Source organism: Drosophila kikkawai, chromosome X, assembly GCF_030179895.1.
Source record: "Drosophila kikkawai strain 14028-0561.14 chromosome X, DkikHiC1v2, whole genome shotgun sequence".
NCBI lineage: Eukaryota > Metazoa > Arthropoda > Insecta > Diptera > Drosophilidae > Drosophila > Drosophila kikkawai.
This window is the reverse complement of record NC_091733.1, coordinates 30100364-30126171: the sequence shown is the minus strand read 5'-3', so window position 1 is coordinate 30126171 and position 25808 is coordinate 30100364. Positions and strand designations below refer to the sequence as shown.

The 25808-nt window shown below is 33.0% G+C and overlaps 1 protein-coding gene across 1 annotated transcript in view; it reads left to right on the top strand.

Annotated features, from left to right (window-relative positions):
* Positions 1–25808, top strand: part of LOC108074231 (chaoptin) — a 160178-nt gene that overhangs the window by 22838 nt on the left and 111532 nt on the right. The window contains exon 2 of the mRNA XM_017166174.3: positions 9741–9810. The gene's annotated coding sequence lies outside the window, so the exon portion shown is untranslated. The remainder of the gene's footprint in view (positions 1–9740; positions 9811–25808) is intronic.

Here is a 25808-nt window from a genome sequence, read left to right as displayed (position 1 = left end):
ATATAAATACTGAGATCCTAGCTCTTTTAACGCCTTAAGACGTACTTGTTTTTCTAGGGGTTATCATTATTATTGCTCGTGACAATATTTATAGTTTGTTTCCTTAAGATGTAGTATCTTAAAAAAGCCACCAACTCTAATAAAAACGATAAACTGTAAGAACTAATAAATTCCCCAAACATTAACAGCAATTAACCCCTTCTTAATAGATAGATTCAGTGATCTACAGTTTACAACTCAATTGGAAATACAAGCTCCCCCTTTAAGCACCAATTAATAGCTAAACAAACACCCAAGGACTCGATTTCATATCCTTTTCCACTCAAGGAGAGAGGCCAAAGTTGACCAAACATTAAGTTTCACTCGAGTTGATTTCATTTCGTTTCGTTTACGGTCAAAAGGTTTAGCCCCTGGGCCTTACAAACATTTATATATATTTTGTGGGAAAAGTGGGAAATGGTTGATGGTAAATGGAAAATGGAAAACCCTTTCATAAACCGAACCAGCCTCTGTCTGGGCATAATAAAAATGATTTAAATCAAATCTGAGAAAGCAACAATACAAATATATATATAACAAAAACGGCAATGGACTGTGAAATGCGGTGGGAAAACTTGGCCCAAAAGTTGTGGCATTCAAGTTGAGGGAAAATTCAAGGGGGGAGGAAAATTTGGAAAGTAAAACTGCCTGGGCAAAATGCAAATCAGTTGGCATAATTGTCATTCAAGTTTTAGTTTTCTAAATGTGCCACTTGGCAACACTTTTTGACGAGTGCAAATTGATTTTTGTTGATGCAGGCGTCAGCCTTCCGCTTTTCCCTTCCCTTTCCCCTTTGATTTTCCACCATTTTCCTAGTCATTTTTCCCCTCCATTGATTTGCTACTGATGATGATGTCATTTCAATGCTCAGCTGAGAAAAAGTTTGCACAAATTGCGGTGCAAATTTGCAACTTTCGCATAAAGTTTTCGTCTGAAATTACCTAAGCGATGGGCGGTAGAAGGGCGTGGTAGCCTTCAATAGTCAAAGCTGTGGGAAAAGTGAAAAGCGCACAAAGTAGTTTGGACCCCAAAATAAAAAAATAACGTTCAGTGAGATTGTGTGACAAAGGGAGAAGGGGCAAAAAATAAAAAATAAAAGAAAGGCCTAGGAAATATGGTTAAAACATAATTTATATTAATAATAATAATTTTATATAATATTTAAAACTTTAAATAAATAAATATTAAAAGAATTCAATAAATAAAATAAAAATCTGTATTATTATGTAAAAATAATAATAAAAAAACAAAAGAAATATCACTTGCTTGACATTATAATTCCCAACTAGTTCTAGGAAATCTTTGTTTTTAATTTAACATAAACTTATAATTATCTACTAAGAATTTGCTGTGTTCTTTTGGACTCAAGGTCATATATATGTATGTCTTTTACATATTTTTAGTTATTTATTTTTTGTGTTTTGCTTAATAAAAAGTTACACTTGGCTTCCTAGATGAAATCTAAAAAAGTATATATTTTTCCTAAACAAAAAAATAATTCTGACAATTATAACTCAAAGAAGGTCTCACAAAATCAGACCCAAAATAAAGTCAGCTAAGGCCAGACATCATTCATATGCAAATGTTGTGGCGGGCGCGTTGGCATATAAAATTATGCCCGAGATGAAAATCGGAAGGAAGGAAGCACAAACCCAGACCTAAACCAAACCCTAACCCCTTATAGTCCCAAAAAAAAAAAAGAATTAAAAACAAAAACCCAAAGAGTTCCAACAAAATCAGACCAATTTCGTCTCGTCCTTTATTTATATATAAACATTTTTTTTTCGGTTTGCAAGTTGCTTCCTCAGAGGAGGAGCCGTCGCGCTGAGATGGCTAATGTCGTCGTTGTTGTGGGCAAAATTCAATTTACTGCATGACTCCATAACACACACACACACACACACACCCTTACACACACTCGTGCGTAACAAGAACAAAAAGCAAGTGCGTGTGCTTTGGCAGCTCTGTGGAGCATATAATCGACAAAGCATACACATACACACGCATACACACACTCGCACAGAGCACACATATTGCGTATACGCTGGCCATATTGCGTATACGCCACCAATACCCACACACAAACCGCTTAAAGCCAACGAAAATTGCCAGCGACAACATCATAAACTCAATATTCAATCCATTTGACTTTTTGCCTGCCCCTCCACCCTCCACCCCCCACTCCACACCCCGCAAAACAACAGCCACAATTTCCCAGCAGATTTTCCAGCCATGCCAACACACAGTTCCTTTTCTATTTGATTTGGTTTTCTTTTTTTTTTTTTTGGGAGGGAGGAGGATATTTTTGCTGTAACCCATTGTCCAAGCTGGTTTACAGGGTTAGATTAGTTGATTTTTTGATTAAAAATGATTTGGGGGAATTAAAAACACTTTAAGAAAGGTCTAAAAGTAGGCTATACATATTTGTTTGATGAATTTCTAAGGGTTTTTTGGGATTAAAATGTCTCTAATAATTTATTCATTAAGATAAAAATGACTTTAATTACAAATTTCTTTATAAAACTGTTTTTAAATCATTTAAAAAGTCGACTAAAAGTGTGCTACAGAATAGATTAATTCTTAATTTTTGTTTAATTTCTTTTAAAATACTTTGCTATAATTTTTTGTTAAGCTAATAAATAGTTTAATCTTATTTTCTTTACAATTATTTAAAAATAATTTAATTTGAGGGAATTAAAAACACTCTAAAGACGGTCTAAAAGTAGGCAATACATTTTTTGTTAGCTTTTCTTATGGTAAAATGTCTTATTTCAGAGATATTTCTTGATATTTTTTTAATTTTCTATCTAAAATTCTTTCGTATAATCCCTCTTTTTAAGAGGGTGTTAGCCCTGCGTTTCCTTTTCTGTTAACCACAGAAAATCCACTGCCATTGATTTACAGACACTGATTGTGCCTGTGTGCCTGTGTGCCTGTGCGTGTGTCTGCTCTGTGCGTCCAACAGATTGATATATAACGCCTCTAACCCCAAAAACTGTAGAATAGGAGGAAGCCAGAGCAGAGAGCCCTGTTTGTAATGTGATGTGCGAACGCACTCGATATAGACATTGGTTGGAAATTGACCAGAGACCAGAGGCGATTGTCAATAGATCAACAATCCATTCCGTTGCCTGGCCAACTGATTGAATGACTGAATGACTGAGTGACTGAATGACCGACTGACTGACTGACTGACTGACTGACTGACTGACTAACCGACTGACTGAGCGACTGACAATGCCTGGATGCATTTTATGCAAATGGCAGATGACAATCAACTTTTTAGTTTCGCAAACTGAACTCGACTGGCGGCGACGGCAGCGTCGGCGGCATTTGCATTTGCATTTCGCTCTGCCATTTGGCATTCAGAATTTTCCCATTTTCGACATTTGCATTGGCCAGCGGGTTTCAAATGAAATGCTTTTCCAAACAGGCTTTTCCACCCCCCAAACACAAACACACACACACACAAACACAGAGATACTGAGGCGACAATGATCTGCATGTGTTCAAAGTGCAAGTGGAACTGCGGGTTATGATTTCCATTTCCATTCAAGTGTTTACTTTTTGAGGGGAACTGACAGCTCGCTGAATTAACCAAAACCTGTCCATCAATATGGGTCAAGCCTAAGGGTGAAATTGGGTATAAAATTAAGGCGGAAATTAAGGCTAAAAAGAAGGATACAATTATGGCTAAGACTAAGGGTAAAATTAAGGCTAAACTTAGACTAAAATTAAGGCTAAAATTAAGGCTAAACTTAGACTAAAATTAAGGCTAAAATTAAGGCTAAAATTTAGGCTAAAATTAAGGCTAAAATTAAGGCTAAAATTAAGGCTAAAATTAAGGCTAAAATTAAGGCTAAAATTAAGGCTAAAATTAAGTTTAAAATTAAGGCTTAAAGAAGAAATTATTATGATTATAAAAACTGAGATTTAGTCAGTTTAAATGCGTATCTATTTAATTTATTTCAATTTTTATTTTTATTTAATTGCCTGTTGTGACTATTAAATACCATATTAATAATATATTTATTTAACGCATATTAATTTCACGCATATTCATTTCACGCCTTACATCCAGTTCATGTACATACATGCTCGTCAATTATCGATAAGTCAATCAATTAATCGTTTATTCGTGGCCAGTTTCCCATCGATATCGATGAGGTGCCACAAATCCCCAGGAACCAGAACCAGAAACCCATTTGCCTCGCTTTAAATCTCGCAGAGTGCAATGCCATTTACTTTGACCCTTTGCTGGATTTTTTTGTTATTTTTATTTGTATTTTATTATTTTTTGTTTTTATTTATTTTATTTTATTTCGCTTGTTTGTGTGTTGCCTGTTTGCCCAGCTTCCAGCAGCCAGTGACTCTTGACCGAAGCAGGGCAGAAAAATTGTTTTATTTATTGAAAAGTAAAAAGGTGCATCAATTCAGGCCGAAATTAAGCAATGAAAATAATAAATAAATATATATTTTAATAATGAAGTAATGAAAATATTTAATAATATAGTAAATATTATATTTTTATTCAATAAATAAATAAAGCTGGCAAAACAGTAAAGAAAAATTTTATAAGGGGTTAAATTAATTATTAAAATTATTAAAAATTGTCTAAAAAAATAAAATTCAATTTTTAGATTTTAAATTTAAAAACTTAAATTTAGTTTGCACATTTATTAATGTTAGAAAAACTAACACAAAACACAATGTAATTCGAAAAATTATCAAAATTATTAAGAACAAATTTCAATTTAATTAATTTTATTTTTAAAGAAGATTCTCTAATTTCTGACTTAAAATATAAAGTCAGGGATACAAAATGAGTTAGCATAATTTAAAAATGTGACAAGAGGTGACCCTTTTAAGGATTTTCCCCTCATAATTGCTCTTCCTAAACCAGAACATCCTGCTGACATTCCTGGCCTCGAGTCCCGCCCGATCGAAGAGGCTGTCTGGGAACCTGTCACTGGACATTCTGTGTGCACTTTCTCTGGGTTTTATTTTTTTAATTTTTTTTATTGCTGCTGCAAGTGATGATCCAGCTGACTGACTGACTGACTGAGTGGCTTTTTGGCTGTTTGCTGCTCCCCCGGGTGGCTGATTTGGTCTGTGGTCCTCGAGTCCTGGCCAGGATTCTCGGCGTCTGTCAACGGAATTTGAGTGACTGCTCCAAATCTGACTGGCGTCGTCTTCGCATTCGAACCCAAAGTTTGAGATCTTATTGCAAAAACCCATTGCCATGGGTGTGTTTGTTTGAGCCACTTTTCGGTTGATTGCTCATTTTGGAAAGTTTTATTATTATTTTTATATATATATATATTTTTTTTTTTAATTTTTTATTTTTTAAATTCATATCAGAAGAGAGGAGGATAAAATAAAGTTATTTGTTATTTAATCTGTTGTTGCTTTTTGCCTTATTTTTTGTTGGTATATTTTTATCCCTCTCTCTATTTATATTTATTTATTTTTTTAAATTTTTGAATTTTTTTTTAAATTTTATTTAAACAATTTTTTGCAAGTCTTTTCTATACATCCTTAATGTGCTGCAGAAGGCGGCATAAAGTTGCCAAACAATTTTCAACAGTTTTTAGCCCCCTCGAGACTTTTCTCCTGCGAAGCTAATAAAAACATTAACACACACCCCCACACACGCACATGTGATGCGTGTCCCACTCATTTTTTGGGGGCAACTTTAGTCAAAAATAAATATTTTCTTGACTAACATTTTGAGCAGATTCTCGACAAGAGTCGCGCCTTAAAGGCAGAAAAAAAAAGAAGCCAAAAGAAAAAAAACGCGACGCGTGCCAATTTGTTAATAGACAAAACTTGCTCCGCTTGTAATTCGAAACTGTTTACATTTCCCCTTTTCTTTGAGAGCAGCTCCAGAGTCCACTGGTCCATTTGTGTAACTTTCAGAAATGTTTGCAAGATAACAAAGCAAAAGTTTTGTAGGGAAACAGACGAGCACACCCCCAATACCCCTTGGCACTGAAAGAAAATATTTAAATATAATTAATAACTTTAATTATTTAAATATAATTAATAATTTTAATTATTTAATATTTTAAATATTTCTTTATGATTTTTAACTGAATTAAAGTTTTAATTTAAAAATGTGAAACTGCAATTTATAATTAAATAAATTAATTTAAAATGGGTTTAAGGGATTTCAAATTAAATAAACTATTAGAAATATTTTTAAAAATTAAATACAAATTTAAATAAAATATTTAAGATTTTTTAAATTAAATTAACTAAGTTAATCTATTTGAAATTTTTTACAAATATATTTTTCTAAAAATATAAATTTTTAAAACATATTTAATATTAATATTTAATTATAAATTTAATAAAAAAATCTAGAGTATTTTAAAAATATTTATAGTATTTTATTTTATTCACTAAATATTTGTATAGTATTTCGTTTAAATTCAAATTTATTTAAATTCATTAAAAATATTTATAGTATTTTATTTCATTAGAAATTAATTTAAATTATTTTTAGAAACCAAAAGAATATTTTAAATATTAATAACTAACCTCAGACTTGAATTCCTTTTCCCACTGTGTAAATTTTCTCTTCTCCACCCTGAACTCAGAAATTGAAGGACTGCCTGAACTCCTGACTATCTGACTCTCTGACTCTTTGACCCTCTGACTATCTGAATGACTAACCGACTAACTCACTAAACTGACTGACTGGGTCATGGACTGATTGGTTGATTGGCTGATTGACTTGCCAACGAGCCGCGACCTGCGGCTGGTGACCCACTTAATTGTTGGCCACTCGTAAAACTATTGGCCCCCCCATTTTTGCCCACTCTTTCGCATAGAATCAACTTTGCCTTTGCCAGCTACTCGAAATTCACGTCCTTCGAAGTGCGATAACCGAGGAAAATGGCTGGGAAATCGCGGAAAATGGGCACGAGATACTTTTGGCCAAGACTGTTGTTGTTTCAGCAGATACACCATACACAATCTGCTGTTGATGTTGGACTTGGTTCAATGTTATTTGAGACTGAAAAGGCTACCACCTACCAGCTTCTAGCTTCTAGCTTTATTCGTCGATTGATTGATAAAGGCAACGGAAAAAATTATATAAATTAGTTTTTTGTTGAATTAAATTTGGGGAAATGTAGTAAAATACGAATTTGTTGTATTATTTTAAGCCAAGAAAAGTTAATGAAAGCCCAAAAGGCATCCTAAAACATATTAGAAAATCCAACTAGAACTAAAAAATACTTGAAAAAACAGGAAACTCCTTGATAATCCTTGAAAAATCATTAAGAAATCTTTGTAAAAATTATTTCAAGTGCTGGAAAAACTTCAATCGGCGGGCTGGAATTAAGTGTGCGTGAAAAATGACTCAATTAATAAGCAGAAATTCCTTGGCAAGGATAATTTTTTGCTACTCGAGTTCCGTTCAATTAATCAGCCCCAAGACATAAACCCTTGCCGCTCGATTTGCTGCCCAAGGAGGCAGGATTTTCCAAGCTTTTCATTTGATATTATTCGATGGAGGTGAAGGAAGAGAGAGGGAAAAACTCTAGGATTTTGGATGCAGCTAAACTTGTTTAGCCAACTTAAAATGTACCCAAGGCATGGAGGACCCTCTAGCAAATTGTATCTGCATAAGTGCAAGGATCCAACACACACACACACATCTTGGCATATCCTGACACTGGCATTGGGGAGTGGGAATACATGCTGCATGCCTCAGTAAGCAATAAGTTCGACAAACTCATTTCATTAAGCTTGGGAGCTGCATAAAAAAACCAAAAAAAAGGAAAAGCAAAGGATATGCTGGGCTGGTGCATACCCAGGCTAGGGTTTGTGACTCAACTAAGCCTTTTAAAAGAACGAGCAAGCGAGATAGATAGCCTTGGTATTTAAATAATTATATTATCTTATGTGTAGAGGTGTTTAAGAGTGAAAATGAAGTAATAGTAATAACCTGTTACTTTTAGGGCTACTTGACACCTAAATGGAATACCCAGGCTAGGGTTTGTGACTCGACTAAGCGAGCAAGCGAGATAGATAGCATGGGTTTTTATATTATTATATCTAGGTTTTTAAGGAGTAACCTGTTACCTTTAAGACTACTCGACACCTCGCTGGCATACCCCTGGCTTACCCCGGTTAAAATATATATATATAAAAATAAACACATGAGAGTTAAGAAAAAGTAGAGAAAAACACGAGCTAATGCCCTGCCATTTTGCAGAAGCAGCTTTTCCCCGGCTTTTCCTCCTCCTCATCGTCGTCCTCGTCGTCGTCGATGTCTCATCATTTATTGGCAAGCGCTTTTCAACGGATTGCCAGCAGTTCGCATACATCGCTTAAAGTGGATAACGGGCAGGAGATAAGGTCCTAGGGGGGATGAGAAAGGAGTTGGGTATGGGTATGGGTTGGGGATCTCTAAAACCAGAACCAGAACCAGAACCGAAGCCGTAGCCAGTGTCTGTTGCTATTTATTGCCAGCTCGCAGCGTCGCACTCCAAAGCCATCAATTTTTTATTAGATTATATAAAATTTACCAACGATTTATCTATGCCCTGGGCCGCCGTTGGCGTGTCACCATCAACGCTAACACCCCCTTCCCCTTGCCACTTTCCATTTTCCCCACGATTTTCCTAGTAGCAAAACGGAAATCGTTTGACAACGACAACCGGGATGTATCGGTGGCCTTAAATAAAACTAATTTAAAGGCAAAATGGGTTAGTCTTAATTTTAAATTAAATATATATATATTTAATATATAATTAAAATATAATATAATTTAAAATATTTATTTATATATTTATAAACAAATTTATTATAGTTTTTGTGCTTAAAAATAATTTACAAAATAGAAATTAAATCTTCTACGGGTTTTTCTATCACAATTATTACATTCACGCTTTAAAAAAGTTAACTTATAGTTAATAAATAATATTTTTATATTTTTAAAAATAATATGTAACATCTCTTACAAATTATTTATATACCTCTTAATTTAAAATATTTATTTATTATAGTTTTTGTGCTTAAAAATAATTTATAAAATAGAAATCAAATCAACTTAGTGCTTTTCTATCACAATATTTACATTAAAACCTTAAAAAAAATTACCTAAAATTTAAAATTAATATTTTTCAAATTCTTAAAACAATTTTGAACATTTTTAGCCCCTTATTTATATCTTACAGTTTGTATAAATAATTTTTCCTCTCAACTTTCTGCAGAAAAAATTTTAAATTAAATGCTTGCCTTCACTCGATACATTTATTGCTTGCAATTTTCCAAAGCTCATTTGCAATTGTATTGAAGTTTCTTCTTCGGGGGGAAAATTCTTGGGTTGTTGCTAGTGCCACGCCCCTGGTAACGCCCACCGATACAGTTACAGTTACAGTTGCACTTACTTTGAGTTTTCCGCGCAGCAAACGCATTAAAATGCAGTTGGAAAATGGTGCCACGCCCCCATCGCCTTTCTACCTCTCGACCACGCCCACCTGTCACTCTTCCTCTCTCTCTCTCTCTCTCTCTGGGACTGTCTGTCAGTGTGCCTTCTGGCAGGCATTCATCAGCGTTATCCTGTCTCGTTATCCTGCCAGGGCACTTTGCATTTCTTTGCCACTTTGGCGCAGGAATTAACATTAGTTGAACCTGAAACACCTGAAAGGCAGCCACGTAATTGATTTGCTTTTGTTTCTTTGCAGGTTAACTGGAAACGGAGAGCAACACCTGCTTCTTAAGCGGAGAGCCTTAGCCAGGATCCTGTCGAGTCGGGTGAGTTCAAGAAATGTTTAAAAATAAAAGTAATAGTATTTTTTTTAATCAGAGAAAAGTAGGGTTTAGGGGAAGAAGTTAAAGAAATATTTCGAATTTATGAAATAAATGTTTTTAAATTAATAATTATATTAATAATTTTTATAATGGGTAATTAAATGATATATAACTACTTGAAGAGAGCTATAGCTACTCTTTGTTCTCTTGCAAATATTTAAAAGTAATCATTTTTTTTAGCAACAGAAAAATTTTTATAAATTCTCTTAGTTTAAATTTTATAAATTCAATTATTTTCCGCTATTTTTCTTTGGCAAACATGAATGAACATGAATGAACTTGTTGACTTGTATTTTATGAATATTTTTATGAATATTTTCCCCTTTAATGACTTTGATTTTTCCATCGATTTCGAGTAATTGTTAGCTTTCAGCTTAATGGGACAACATTTTGGTTTTGGTTTTTCCGCTGATTTTTCTCCCGTGATCCATGGCTTTCTGCTTCTGGTTTTTCTTTTATTTTCTTTTATTTTGTTGTTGTTGTTGTGTGCCTCTGGCTTTTGCCTTTGACTTTGGTCGTTAAATGCGGCAAAGCGGGCGAAAAGAAATTGCCACTAAATGTTATTGAAATCGAATACGTTGCTCGCAGCTCCTTTTTTTTTTTGGTCCTTGTCACTTGCCACTGCGGTTGCTTTTAATATCCTTAATGTCCCTGTGTTTGTACACCAGAGACAGCGGCGTGTTCATCATCATCATCATTGTCCTCATCCTCGTCTTCGTCCTGGTCCTGGTCCTGGTCCTGGTCCCGGTCCTTGTCGTTGTCCTGGGCTATCCCGGAGCTGTTCAGCGAGGCAGCTTGCAATGTTTATCCTTTTTAATCAGAAATTGATGCGCTGCCTTTTTCGCAGTCATCGAAACCAAAGGAGTTTCAGTTTACTTTTCGGGCAGGAATGGAGATACAGATGGAGATACAGATACATATAGAGACAGAGATAGAGCTAAAGATACAGATAGAGATATATTTGTAGGTAGGTATAGTGCTGGGGAAACCCACTGTCATATTGTTCTTTTTTGGCCCACAACTAATTCCTAATTACAATTTCAATTAAATATTTATTTTAATTAAAAAGCCAACTTCAAATACACATCTCATTCACATTGGTTGCTTGGCAGTCAACGCGGCACTGAGAGAAATTTTTAGATTTTTTATATTTTTAGAAATATAAATATTAAATTAAATATATAAATATTTATAAATTATTGCCTCTTTATTTTTTTTAATTTAATTTTTTAAAAATATATATCTACTTAAAAAGTTTACAAAAATCCTGTTTATATTCATTTTTTAATTATTTAACCATTTTCTCTGTTATTTTTTTAAATTCATTATGGGAGAAATTTTAGAAAAAAAAATTATAAAAAATATATTTGAAATCAACGATGGAAGTAAATAAAAAAAACGAAAAATTTTTATGAAAACCAAGTTTAACGTAGAAAAAACTAAGAAAGTAGAGGAACTTCCCAGCTATTTCCCATTATTTTCTTAGAAAATAGTTAAGCCACAAGAAGTATTTATTTTTAATTCTATAAAATATATATTTATTCTTAAAATATTTCCCTTAAAAAATTACGAAAACTCTTTTTATGATTTATTTACTAATTTCTCCATTTTTTATATATTTTAATTTAATGCCCAAGTTGGCTTTAATTTCATGTTAATTAATTCTCCTCTTTAATAAGCTTCTTCTTTTAAGTTTTCCCCACCCCTAAAATTTCTCTCTGTGTATTGCCCCGAGTGAGGCAGCCATGCGATTCTGGTGAAACCCCCGACCTGCTTCATTAAATTTCATGAATCGCCCGCAGCGTTTCAGCCATATCCTGTGCATGTTGTTGATGGCTCTCTGCCCGCAAAATGCCATGGGGGGAGGGGTTACCTCCCCTTTACCCCCCCCTTCCTCACATGAGAAGAGTGAGGGATATATATCTCATCCACCATTGTTGTGGGCCCAAACATAACTCTCCTCGGAGCCCGTATCTTGACCCTAGGTCTCTCCCCTTCGAAATAAAAATAAACCCCATGAACTGTTGTTTCAGCGAAAGCCACAAAAACTGTTGGCGCTTTTATTTATTTGCTATTGATTTCCACTGTCCCAGGACGCAATTTGTTTGCAATAAACTTCATAACAATAATTCATGTCCGCACAAATAAATAATTCATGGAACCCAGTTTCAGAAAGCGAAACTGAGAGCCCAGATTTTCTTCAGTTTTCCACCCAGTTTTCCTCTCAGCTTTCCTCCCAGCTTTCCTTCAGCCTTCATAGATAATTCCCTTCTCCTTCTTGGCCTCTAATTGTGAGCAGGACATTCGGCCATAAAAGCAAGTTAATAAATCCAAGCGATTCGGCAAGGATAATAAAAACTCGGCGTTAAATTAAAAGGTGTTTCAACGCATTTGGAATAAGGAGAAGCAGGAAAAAGCAGGAGTCAGTGGAGCTTGTAAGCGAGTCCTCTCTGAATTCAATACATTCGATCAGGACTTGCTATTAATCCAAAAGGACTCGAGTGGCCAAGGGGATGAGTGATGGTCCCATGAATGATTCAGTGGGTTTTTTTTTTTCGTTAAGCAAAAGTGTGTTCAAGTTTTAGGTACAGTGGTTAAAAAAAAGGAAAATAAATTAATTAAAGGGAAAACAGAAATGACAAGGTTTTGTTTTGGGGTTATTTAAGAGTTTTTCAGGTTTTAGGTCTTGTAAAAATTATTTTTAAAGCTGAAAAAGTTGGGTAATTTGGAGGAATCTCTACCACTGTGCCAGCTTTGAGCTGTACAGGTAAAAAAAAATGTAGGTAATAAAGAATATTAATTAAAAAATATTAGTTTTAGTTTTTCTAAAAAGGCTATAAGCCTTGTAAATTGTTTTTTAGCTTAAGAAGTTACTAATTTGACCACTGTGCCTGCTAAAAAATTAGTTAAAGTGGTCAAGAAATTAATAAAAGAAAAGATTTTAAAGAGAGGAAGTGGGGCAAGGATTTATTTGGCTTTTTAAAAAGTTTTAAATTATTTAAAAAAAAATTTTAACTGAACATTTTAATAATTTAACCACTGCACAGTGGTCGAGCTTGTATGGAACAGCGGCCATAAATACTTCTAGATGTGCTATCGCTATGAAATTTTCACCAAAAATCTAGAAAAATGTTTTAAGTATATCCACAAAAAATTGGCCATATTGCTCGTCTATATCATATAGCTGCCATAGGAACAATCTGTTAAAAATCAAAATTTAGTATGAAAAACTTTTTTGTTTTTCAAAATATCTTAACCAATTTTACAGATTATATGTTTGGTACAGGTTTATGCATTTTTACCAAATTTGGTTAAAATCGGATCACTATATCTTATAGCTCCCATACAACATTTTTATAAAATTATTTTTTTCCAAGACCTAACTTTAAATTTTTAATTTTTGATAACTTAATGAGAACGTTGGTGAAATATAAGTGCCCAAAAGTAAAAAAAAAAATTATTAACTTATATATTGTGTATTTAATTTGTCCAGCAACAAACGTACACAGCTTAATGAAGGGTAAGGTTAATTCGGTGCAAAACTGCCTACTTTTCAAAAAAATGTTGTGACGAAACGGCTAAAATTAGCGTATTGAATTAAATTCCATATAATAACACAACATTTCAATAATTTTTTGTTAATTTTTGTATTAAAAAATATTTACATGCTTACGAGTAACAGCGAATCTCCTAAGTCCCCACAAAAAAAGGTTGTTCTCGGTGTATATCCTATTCTAACTGTCCACAAAATCATCCGATATCCAAAAAATTTATTGCATTCACTAAAGTATAAGTGCCCCGAGGTACTCAGGTGACGTTTTTATTTTTAACATTTTTTTCCGATTTTTTATCACAACCCGGATTTTTGGCTAAAAAATTAGGGTAATTTGTTTTGTAATGGCAAATGTGCAGCCGCAGGTAGCCGCAGCTGAAGTAAACATTTTTATAATCTGTAAATATCAGTTAATAACGACACATAAATTTCATTTGGGGGCAACGGGGGGAAAATAGTTAAAACTTTACGTAAACACAACATATACGAACTAAAAAGACGCACTTTTTTAACAAAGATTTACACGAAACACAACACAAATTATATATATATTTTTCTGTAAAAATAAAGTATATACCTTTATCTACTATATTCAGTCCAATTGATTTTGGTTTAACAGCGTTTTATATTATATTTTAAATTTTTAAATTTGGTCTGTGCACTCCACTGCTGACAAATTAAAAGTCCATGAATATAAGTACGCTTTTGTCAATCTATTTTCAGAAAGTCCCGTTGAAATTCCAAGCAGACCTTATTGCATGGTAAAATTTGGACAATTAGCTGATAGAAAAACCAGGTTTCGCTCGAATAGCTCAAAATCATTTTTTTTATTTTTGTCCTATTGGCCCGACCACTGTGCACTGTGCTACTTCTATCTCTCTCTTTCTATCTGCATATATCTATAGAATATATCCAAGTCGTAAAGCCAGCATTTGTCCCGTCCAAACGCATTCCCAGCCACATTCGTATTCGCATTCCCATTCGCATTCCGCTGGCGAAATTCGCAGGGATATGGATTACCAATTAGCATTTCCATTGCCTCGTTTTGTGGGCGGCAAATTGAATTTCCCCATTATCGTTTAAATGAAAATTCAGGCAGCGACAGAAAAAAAAAACAGAAAAACAGAGAGAGAGGGAGAATGGGAGGACAACTCTTTCCCCCTTTCAATGGCTCACGTGGCGTATGAGCAATGCCTTATTACTCATACGCCGCGTTGGACGCTTTGATTTTTTTTCCCGCCATAAAACACAAAACTCTCACAGGGTCAGCCGGGAATTGCGAATGAACGAACAGCTCTCGGACCCTGGCAAATATAATAAAAATCAAGGGAAAATAAAATATTTACACATGCCTGGCACACAGACACACAAATAAATACAAATAAAATATGGGCCAAGCCAGGGAAAAAGGCGAGGCAATTGAGAAAATGAATTTACTGTGTACGAAATGGTTAAGCAAAAGTTTCTGTATCGAAGCCCAAAGCAAGTGGAGTGACAGTGGTTATTTTTTAAAGGGTTAAAAGTCTCAATTAGAAATCCTTAATTTATTTTAGTTAAAAATAAAAAGAAATAATTACGGGAATTTATTAAAAATATATGTTTTTCTTTCTAAATTTATATTTCTAGTTAAACTAATAAAATTATATTTTTTTTCTATGAAAGTATTTAATTTTTTTAAAATAATTACTTTAACCCATTGTTTAAATATTTAAAATATATAAAGAAATAAAGGTTTAAATATATATTTTTACTATTTTAAATTTATATTTCTTAAACCCTTAACTATAAGGTATTTTAAATATTTATATTTTTACTTTGAAAATATTTAATTTCTTAAAAATATATTTTTTTTAAGACACTGTTAAAATATTAAAATTATTATTAAAAATTAAAGCAAATATTTTTAATAATAATTTTAATATATTTCTAAATCTATATTTCTTTAAACCCGTATTTAAAATATATATTTTTACCTTTTTCAAATTTATATTCCTTAAAAAAAAATTACTTTTCCAAACCACTGTTTCTTCCACTTTTGGCCATGTCCAGTTCGAAGCCTCTCCCTTATTTTTTTCTGTGTCCTGCAAGCCTCTGCCTGATGTTTGACTGTTTGCCCAGGTCCTGCCTGGGACTGAAAGCTGATTGAGGAAATGCGCATCAGGCGCACTGAGCCACTGCCAATAAACCATGTGGACTCTCGGCTCTTTTCTTCAGAGAGTAGACATATATATGTATATAAATATATATATAATACATATATATTTATATATATAGCTGTGTGTGTGCATTGATCTCCGTAGCCTAGAGAGAGGGAAATCCTATAAATATGCCATTTGAAAGATAATGCAGCAATAACAAACTGTGGACAAGGGGGGAGGGGGGGCTTGGAGCCGAGGAAAAGCCAAAGCCAACTGCAGGATGGAGTAAAGATAAATAGGCAGCAGTAGGCAAACAAGATGGGTAAACAAAACGTTGAGAAAATGGGGTGAAAATTGGGATCAGCTTGGGTTTTTTAGGGGATTAAATATAAAATATTCAAAATTAAAATATAAATTAAATAATAAATATGAATTAAAAACAAGAAAGGAAGCTAACTTCGGCACGCCGAAGTTTGTATACCCTTGCAGATTGGTTTTGATGTTTATTTTATAGATTTAAATGCTGAAAACACTCACAAAACAGAGTTTCATTACATTTTACCTATACTTATTATGTTTACAGTTTGACAGTTACAGTTTTACATTCTCAGCTTTATATATTTTATACATTTACCGATCGCTTCTATGGCAGCTATAAGATATAGTTGTCCGATTTTTATGAAATTTATACCAAAATTCTAGAATAATAAAAAAAACGTATATCTCAGAGTAAATAAAAATGCGTTGAAAAACAACGAAGCTATAATTTTATTTCTATTAATTTCTCGATCGTTCCTATGGCAGCTATATCATATAGTCGTCCGATTTTCATAAAATTTTTACCAAAATTCTGGAATAATATAAAATGGCTATATCTCAAAAATGATGCAAAAATATTGAAAAACAGCCAAGTTATACTTTTTTTTCTAAAAATTTATCAAACATTTGTATGGCAGCTATATGATATAGTCGTCCGATCCGGCCCGTTCCGACATATATAGCAGTGAGAGCATATAGAAGACTATATGCAAAGTTTCATTCAGATAGCTTTAAAACTGAGGGACTAGTTTGCGTAGAAACAGACAGACAGACAGACGGACAGACGGACAGACAGACAGACGGACAGACGGACAGACAGACAGACGGACAGACGGACATGGCTAGATCGACTCGGCTGTTGATGCTGATCAAGAATATATATACTTTATAGGGTCGGAAACGTCTCCTTCACTGCGTTGCAAACTTCTGACTGAAATTATAATACCCTGCAAGGGTATAAAAATAAAAAAATAATATATTCTGTTAAAAATATATAATTTTCAAGTTAAGTTAAATTATTTTATTAAAAATGTATTTATAAGATAAAAAAAAAACAAGATAGCTTAAATTTAATTCAATTATTTTAAGAAATTAAATTATTTTATTAAAAATGTAATTATAGATTAAAAATAAAATAAGAAGGCCAACATTAAATTAAAAAACTTTAAATTAAATTAAATTATTATTTTTTTTATTATAATTGCAATTTAAAAATAAATAAATAATAATAAAATAATATAATGGGTACAAAATATAAGGCAAAAAAATCCTTAATTATACCCTTGCAGGGTATTATAATTTCAGTCAGAAGTTTGCAACGCAGTGAAGGAGACGTTTCCGACCCTATAAAGTATATATATTCTTGATCAGCATCAACAGCCGAGTCGATCTAGCCATGTCCGTCTGTCCGTCTGTCCGTCTGTCCATCTGTCCGTCTGTCCGTCTGTCCGTCTGTCCGTCTGTCCGTCTGTCCGTCTGTCTGTTTCTACGCAAACTAGTCCCTCAGTTTTAAAGCTATCTGAATGAAACTTTGCATAGAGTCTTCTATATACTCTCACTGCTATATATGTCGGAACGGGCCGGATCGGACGACTATATCATATAGCTCCTATACAAATGTTCGATAAATTTTTAGAAAAAAAATTATAACTTGGCTGTTTTTCAATATTTTTGCATCATTTTTGAGATATAGCCATTTTATATTATTACAGAATTTTGGTAAACATTTTATGAAAATCGGACGACTATATCTTATAGCTGCCATAGGAACGATCGGAAAAAGAATAGGAAAAAAATTATAACTTCGTTGTTTTTCAACATATTCTTATCTTATATAAGCTTCTTTTATTATTTCAGAATTTTGGTAAAATTTTTATGAAAATCGGACAACTATATCATATAGCTGTCATATAAACGATCTGTAAATGTGAAGAAAATGTAAAGCTGGGAATGTACAACTGTAACTGTCAAACTGTAAACATAATAAGTATAAGTAAAATGTAATGAAACTCTGTTTTGTGAGTGTTTTCAGCATTTAAATTTATAATATTAACATCAAAACCAATCTGCAAGGGTATACAAACTTCGGTGTGCCGAAGTTAGCTTCCTTTCTTGTTTTATTTAAAACCTTTTTTTTCTTTTTCAACCTTTCAAGGTTTTATTTCGTGTTCATCCTACAAAACCCCTCTTTCTTTTTTTAATTTGTAATCAATTTCTCTCAGTGTACTGCCTGCATTTGCTGGCTTTCGAGTCAAATGGGTAAACAAGCCAGTACATACACACAAACACACACTATACACACACGATTGCGCCAAAGGCGGCAAAACGCATTTGGAAAACGCAATGAGAGACAGCCCGAAGGAGCAGAAGGACACTCGCTAATACACACACACACACACATACACACAGGGCCAACAGCAGTCGCATAAAAATGCCAACTGTCCGCTTGTGTGACTGAGCCTGTCAGCAGGATGCCAGGACACACTAGGACCAGCTCACAGCTCACAGGAGCCTCAATCTCCGAGGCAGCCATAGAGACATGGGAAAATAGATAGATTTTTGTAGCGGCGGGAAAACATACTGTAAAAAGGGGGGAACAAAAAATTAGAAAGGACAGAATCAAAAGCATACAGAGAGAGAAAAAATATATAAATATATATTTTTTACATTTCTATATTATAAATGTAAAGATTTTTTAAAAATTATTTATAAGCTAGAAAAACTATTTGGTATATATTTAAATTTTAATTCTACAATTTATTTCAACAAAATTTCCTTGTAAATATTTTTAAAAATTTGTTTTATATATTTTTTATATTTTATACATTTTTTAAATTATTTGTAAGCTAGAAAAACTACCAGTAAATATACATAAATTTTAATTCTACAATTTACCTAAACAATTTCTCTTGGTAGTTATTTTTTACAATTTGTTTAATATTTTTTTTTATATTTTATACTTTTTAAAAATTATTTTTAAGCTAGAAAAACCACCAGTAATACATTTTACCTCACCAAAATCTCTTTGTAAATATTAAACAAATGTTTCTATATTTTCAAAGTACCCCTAGTTTTTTTGCTCTGCACAAATAACAAATAGTTGGCCTGCTTGAGCACTAGTAACGTGTTTTATGGGCTTTATAGGTAGTGAAAGAAGCAAGGAAAGGGACCTCAAAGACAGCAGGGTCACTGGGTGGCGACCGGGGCAATATTGAGGATTTTTATTTCGTTGGCTGTTTGCTAGATTAAATTTACTACATTTGGAATTGAATAACTAAAGCTCCCGGAGGATCATCTTCATTTTGTATTTATCCAGAATGAATGGTAAACGACACACAGCCAGGAGCAGGGCATGGCAGGGCAGGGCAGGGCAGGGAGAAGGTGGGAAAATGGAAGCCAGAAGACGGGCAAAATATTGCACAGGACATGCACACACGCATACACATACGAAAACAATCAGTAATGTAATAGAGACGAGGACTTGGACTCGGACTCGGACTCGCAGGACAACAAGGACTCAGGACGAAACGAAACGAAGCCATTACAGTTGCCAGCGGCATTTTGCAGGAAACAGCTTGACAAGCCGTTGAAATTTATATTGAAAGATGTTTCGTTGCCTTGTCCCAGGATTAAGTAACTTCTCCTGCTCCTGCTCCTGTCGTGTTCTCAGTCTTCTTTTTTTCATTTTTGGGGTTCCCCTTTTGCGGTACATAATTCATATAGAAATGAAATCATTGCATATGCAAGGCTCTTCCCCCTTTCAACTATAACCAATCAATACTAAAAACGAACGATAATATTAGGACAGAAAAATGTATGTGAAAGGACATGTGATCTATGCCAGGATAAGGGATAAAATATGCAAGATACATGTAACATATTCCATGAATACCAAAGCCCAAAAGTTCAGATGCACAAAATTATTTTTTGGCAAGGAAAAGAAATATCTTTAGAAGGGAAAATAAATATTTATAGATAATATATTTTAACAGGAAAAATATAAGATAAATATTATTTAATAAAATGTTTAATTGCAAATTGGAAGGTTAATTAAAAAATATATATTATTTTATATAAATGCTGATATCTCTACAAATTATTTTTGGCAATTTTGTTAAATATTTATTTAATTATTTAATAATTAACTTTTTTTGGTATTATTTTAATTTGAAAAATATAAACATTACCCTAATTAAATTTTTTTTAACCCAGCATAATTTTTTATTTAATTTAGCTTAAATTAAATTAAATTTTAATTAAAAAGTATGCTAGATTTAAAAAAGTTAATTTTCAAATATTTAATTAAATAAAATAGAATTTATAAAAGTTAAATTTTTAATTTATACAAATTATATTATTATATTATTTTAATTATTTTATTTAATTAAATGTTTAATTATTGTTTTTAAGCTAGCATAACTTGTTAATTAAAAATATTTAATTAAATAAAATAATGTATATATTTTATTTGAATTAAAAATTATGTCAGCTTAAAAAAATATATTTATTATTAATTTACAAATTATGTAAATATATAAGGTAAACCCTTAAACTTTATTTTTTTTCAAATACTGATTTCTCCTCACCGATTTTACGGATATTTATCAAATGTCATAAATAAAGAACCATAAAAAAAAGTGCTCCTTACAAAAACTCTTTTCAAAGGAAAAATGTTGAATTAGCACAAAAAATGGACAGAAAACAAGAGCTTTCTCTCTGATAAGGAATATATGCAAAAAAGCAAACAAAATGGCAGTCATTTTGCTAAGGGAAAGGGGTAATATACACTACAATATACACAAAAATAGCAACAACAAAAATATATAAAAAAAATACTTACAAAAAAGAAGCAAAACCAAGAGGAAGCCAAGTCTGAAAATGCTTCCTTGGCTGCCCTGGCAGGTATGAATAAACATAAAAGCGTTTTTCGCTGGGCCTTTTTATCGCGTAAACGCATCAAAAAATTCAATTGTATTTAATACACCCTCACACACACACACATACACAGAATCGATTGAGAATGAGGCACACACAAAAGAAGCAACAGAATGTGTGTGTGTGTGTGTGTGTGTGTGTGATTGGGCCATAAAAGCGAATATTACGCATACGCCCCATCATCCGCCGCAAGGCAACTTCGGGGCCCAGTTAAGCCAAGCCAAAAAGCCAATTTGATTAACAAAAAAAAGAAAGGAAAACCAATAGCCAGGATGATGATGAGCAGGATGATGAGGAAGCTGATGAAGCTGCTCACAATCTCTGCCAGGAAGTGCATATATTTTTTTTTTGGTAGTCACCTCTCTCAGGGGGGGTCCAAAAATTGCATTTGAATATAAATCAAAAATATAAGAAAAATAAAGAAAAAATAAACCTCAAGAGCCGAAGCTCAATTAAAAGGTTACAAAAAAAGTAGAAGCAAGTACAGTTGGGCTCAAAATATTACATAATTTTTAACAATTTTTGCTGGGCATTATAATTTTGCTTTAAAGCAAGATTTAACATTTTTAAATTGAAAAAAATTATATATTTTAAAAATTATATTATTTTAATAATTTAATTTTTCGTAAGAACTAAAAATATTGACTTTGATATTTAATATTTAATAATTAACTTTTTTTGACATACAATTTTAAAATAAAAAATATACAATTTATTTTATTTTATGAAATATTTAATTATATTTTTTTAAAGGAGCATAATTTTTAATTTAATTTATCTTAAAAAAAAACTAACATAATTTGTTATATTTTTAAATTCAAAATTATGCTAGATTAAAAAAAGTAAATTATTAAATATTTAATAAAATAAAATATAATATAATATATAAAATATTTTAAGTCTTCTTTAAGGGTTTTAAGATATTATTTAGTGAAGAAATCATTTCCGGCCTTGAAAATCATATATATTACTGATCAGCATAAAAGTCCCAGTCTGAAAATCCTTGACCTTAACTGTTTCCACACTAATATATATAAACTTTTCAATTTTGTATTGCTTTTTTGCATTTTGTACATTGCAGGTGATTTGTTTTATATATATTTTCAAGGATATCCCGTTGACAATGGGTTACGGTTAGCATATTTCATTCAAGAAATCAAGAAAAAGGCTAGCTTCCAGGGGGGTTTTGTGTGAAACTGGAAATTAGTATTGGGGTTTTGGGATTCAGATTCAGTTTCGAGATTGAATTCAAGTTGGAGTGTGCATTCAACATTTGGTCTTGTACTTTTGTGTTTAGGCCTGGGCCTGGCCTCGTTTCCGCTTCCGTTTCCGCTTGGCTGCCTCGCTCTACACGTGTTAAGTGTTCCCCTAAAATGGGGGTGAAAAAAAGAAACACCCCAACCTGGCGCGAAAAGTTGCTCCTCCTTTGCTACCTTGATTTTTTCTGGATTTTCTCTTTTTTGTTGGCCGGTCAAGCGACCTACGTTAAGTGTCAAACACATTTTACTTGGCAATTTCTTGGGTCGTTCGCTGTGGCTTTTCACACACCCTCACCCCCAACAGCCTTTTCCCTTGGGGGCAGCTAATGCTCTTGTGTCTCATGTCGTAGGCGTTGCCAACTCTAATGAAATGATTCATTTCCGGTTTCCGCCAGGCAGCTGTGTGTGTGTGTGTGTGTGTGTGTGCAAGTGTGTTCACACTTGACACTTTCTTTCCGCTCTGGTTTTTCGTGTGTGTACGTGTCCTCTCCTCTCGTGGTCGTCCTTTATCCAGGCTCCTTGCTTCGTTGGCTTTCACGTTGGCCACGTTGATAAATTTGTGTAAATTCGTTTTAGCCAATTTCCACACACACACATACACACAAAGGCGAGAGCTAATGTCCTTGGGGAGTCGGTAGCATTTTCACCTTTTTTTTATATCCTTTTTTTTCGACTTGCGGTTTGCCTATCACGAAAAACCCCAAAAAAAAGAAAAGAGAAAGAGGAACAAAGACAAACGATCGGGAATAAATTTGCAAATAAGTTCATGGCTTTAACCAATTGCCATGTTAATATTTTATTGGCAACTGTTTAGGCAACTGGTTAACGCAATTAACTTGCTTAACTTGTCCCCGATTCCTATAAATAAATTAAGTGTGAGGTAGTTAAGGAAATATTTAGAGGTATTAAATGATGTAGGAAGTATTTAAAGGGTAGGATTTATTTTTTATTTAATTTATTTTAGTTTACAGAAATACTGAATATTATTATAATTAATAAATAAATATTATATATTTAAATTTATTTCTATTATGATGGAAAATATATAAAATACTTTTTATATTTTTTTATATTTTTCTTTAAATATTTATGTTTTCATTTTTACTTTTACCATTTTTTTTTAAATTTAAATTTAATTTAATTTCTTAAATATTTTTTTCACTATAAATATCTTGTATATATTTGTTTCTATTATATATGGTATATTTATCATGTTTCCCATTTATTTTTTATTTTAATAAATTTTCTTTTTTCACTAGAAATAACTTGTATTAATTTATTTATATTTTATATATTTCCTATTTTTCTCATCTATATTTTTTTATTTTAATTTTTTGCCCCAACTTCCTGCCTTTGTGGCTTCATCCTTTGGGGACATTCTCTATTGATATCCCTGCGGTTGCCGCGAAAATGCTCCAAATTGTCTCGTGTTTAAATAATTTCTGTGCCATTTTTTTCGCCTAGCTCTTGTTGCTGGGTTTGATCTCTCCTTCCTTTTTTTCTGCTCTTAGTTTTTCTCAGTTTTTCTGTTCAGCTTTTCCCCGGTATATATTTTTTCGGCTATGGCTTGGTGCTGCTGCTGCGGTTTCGTCTGCAGCCGACAGGAGGCTAGAGGCGCCTCTCTTGGTCAGTGCCACACCCCGCCCCCTTTTGTGCCTCGGTCACATGTTTCATGCCAGTTACAGAGAGGAGGATTGGGCAGGGGCGTAGACTAGAGAAGGGGGCAGAGATACACAGAGGCGATTCTGTTGGCCTTTCCATTAATTTATTGTGTGGGTAAAATAAGCCCAAAGTTGTATTTCTAAAAAAAATCCCTTGAAATATAATACATTTTCTTAGTTTTCCCTTAGGTGTCCCTTTATTTTTTTCAGTGCTTTGAACTGTTGGCTCTCATAACTTATGCCCGAGGCCCCACACCCCATGTTTCGTTACCAAAAAATGGCAAATGGCGGGCCGAAGTAGCGCATTTGTTACCAAGGCCCATGTTGTCACACACACATAGAGAAAGAGAGAGAGAGAAAGAGATGGAGAGAGAGAGAGAGAGTGGGAGTGGGACCAGAGGGTTGAGCCACTGCATCCTCCCTTCTCTCTGCAACATCCTGGGGCATCAGTTTTGAAACATTTACTTTATGTTGTTCACAGGAAATTAGATTTTTTTTCCTGCCGGCCCTTCCGCCATTTGTTTTTGTGGGTGGCAGTGTGACCAGGCCCCCACTGTCCACTGTGTCCAGTGTTGGGCAGCGGCGCATTTAGTTTTTATAGCCAACTTGTCAATGACAACGACAGTGGCTGGCTATGGCCGAGTAGCTGCTGGGGCAGGAAGCATGTCCTTGCGGACAGGAAACAAGCTCATTGCGGAAACAGCTTTTTAGCCATAACAAGCCGCACACCAGCGCACACACACACACACACACTAACACTATCACTACGTGGAGCTGCCAACTTGTTTGCCATGCTAATTTATTTATAGACGAAATTGGCGCTGCTGCAAGTCCTTGTTTTTTGGGCCACTTTCTTTTTCTTTTTCCCTTCCCTTCTCTTCTCTGTTTTCTCCCTTTAATTCTTTATTTTTTTGATTCCGGCTTTCGTGTAAATTTCCGCCGCAGACGACAAATTGCATACGTGCCACGCCCACCTGGTTCCTGCCCTCGGTGCCGCTCTTTAATTCGATTTCGAGCTGTGCAAACAAATCATTTAATGCCCGCCAAACTCATTTGTGCAAACATATTTGGGTCATTCCGCTCAGCAGGAGCAGGAACAGGAGCCTGGCCACGGAAAAACCGTGAAAAAATTTAACCGCGAAAGAGTTGGGGAGGAGGAACTTCTCCTTACTCACTCACCCAAAAGAATTCACCCATTCGAATTCCTCCATGGAACACTTTGTGCCGTGTTTATTTTTTTAAGGAAAAAAGGGGTATGCTGTTTCTTTATGGGAGTAAGGATATAAAAAGGTACTTTTTAAGGATATTTTTTATACATATTATATTTAATTTAAGTATTTTTTATATATTTTTATTTTATATATTTTTTTTATATTATATTTTTTATATTATTTATATCTTTATAATTTTTATATTTCTTTTATTTTTTATATTTTATATATTTTGTATATTTTTTATTTTTTTTATATTTCTATATTTCTATATTTCTTTTATTTTTTTATATTTTTTTTATTTTTTATATTTTATATATTTTGTATATTTTTTATTTTTTTTTATATTTCTATATTTTTTATTTATTTTTTTCAATATGTTATATTTTTTTTATATATTTTATATATTTATTATATTGTTTATATTTTTTCAATATTTTATATATTTTTATATTTTGCATATTAAATTCTTAAATTAAATATTTAATAATTGAACAACAATTTCAAGTTACTTTTCATGAACTTAGGATTTGGTCACACTAAAAGGGCACCATAAACGGTACTGCCACACACACATTTTAATTTAGGGATATTAATATTATTTTAACTAGGGTTTAAATATTTTGCAAAATTCTATTTTAGTAATAAAAATATATATTTAATAAATTAAATTAAATATATAAAATTAAATTAAATATTTAATAATCAAACTAGGATCATTCAATGGTCGAAATATAGACTCTCTTCCCCTTCTTACTCCTTTTTTCCCCACAATTTTTCTTGCCTTTTTGTTTAAATCCTCTGATGGACAGCTGGCCCCCATAGGCGCGCACGTGCCTCGCCAGGATCCTTACCCTGCTCCTGGT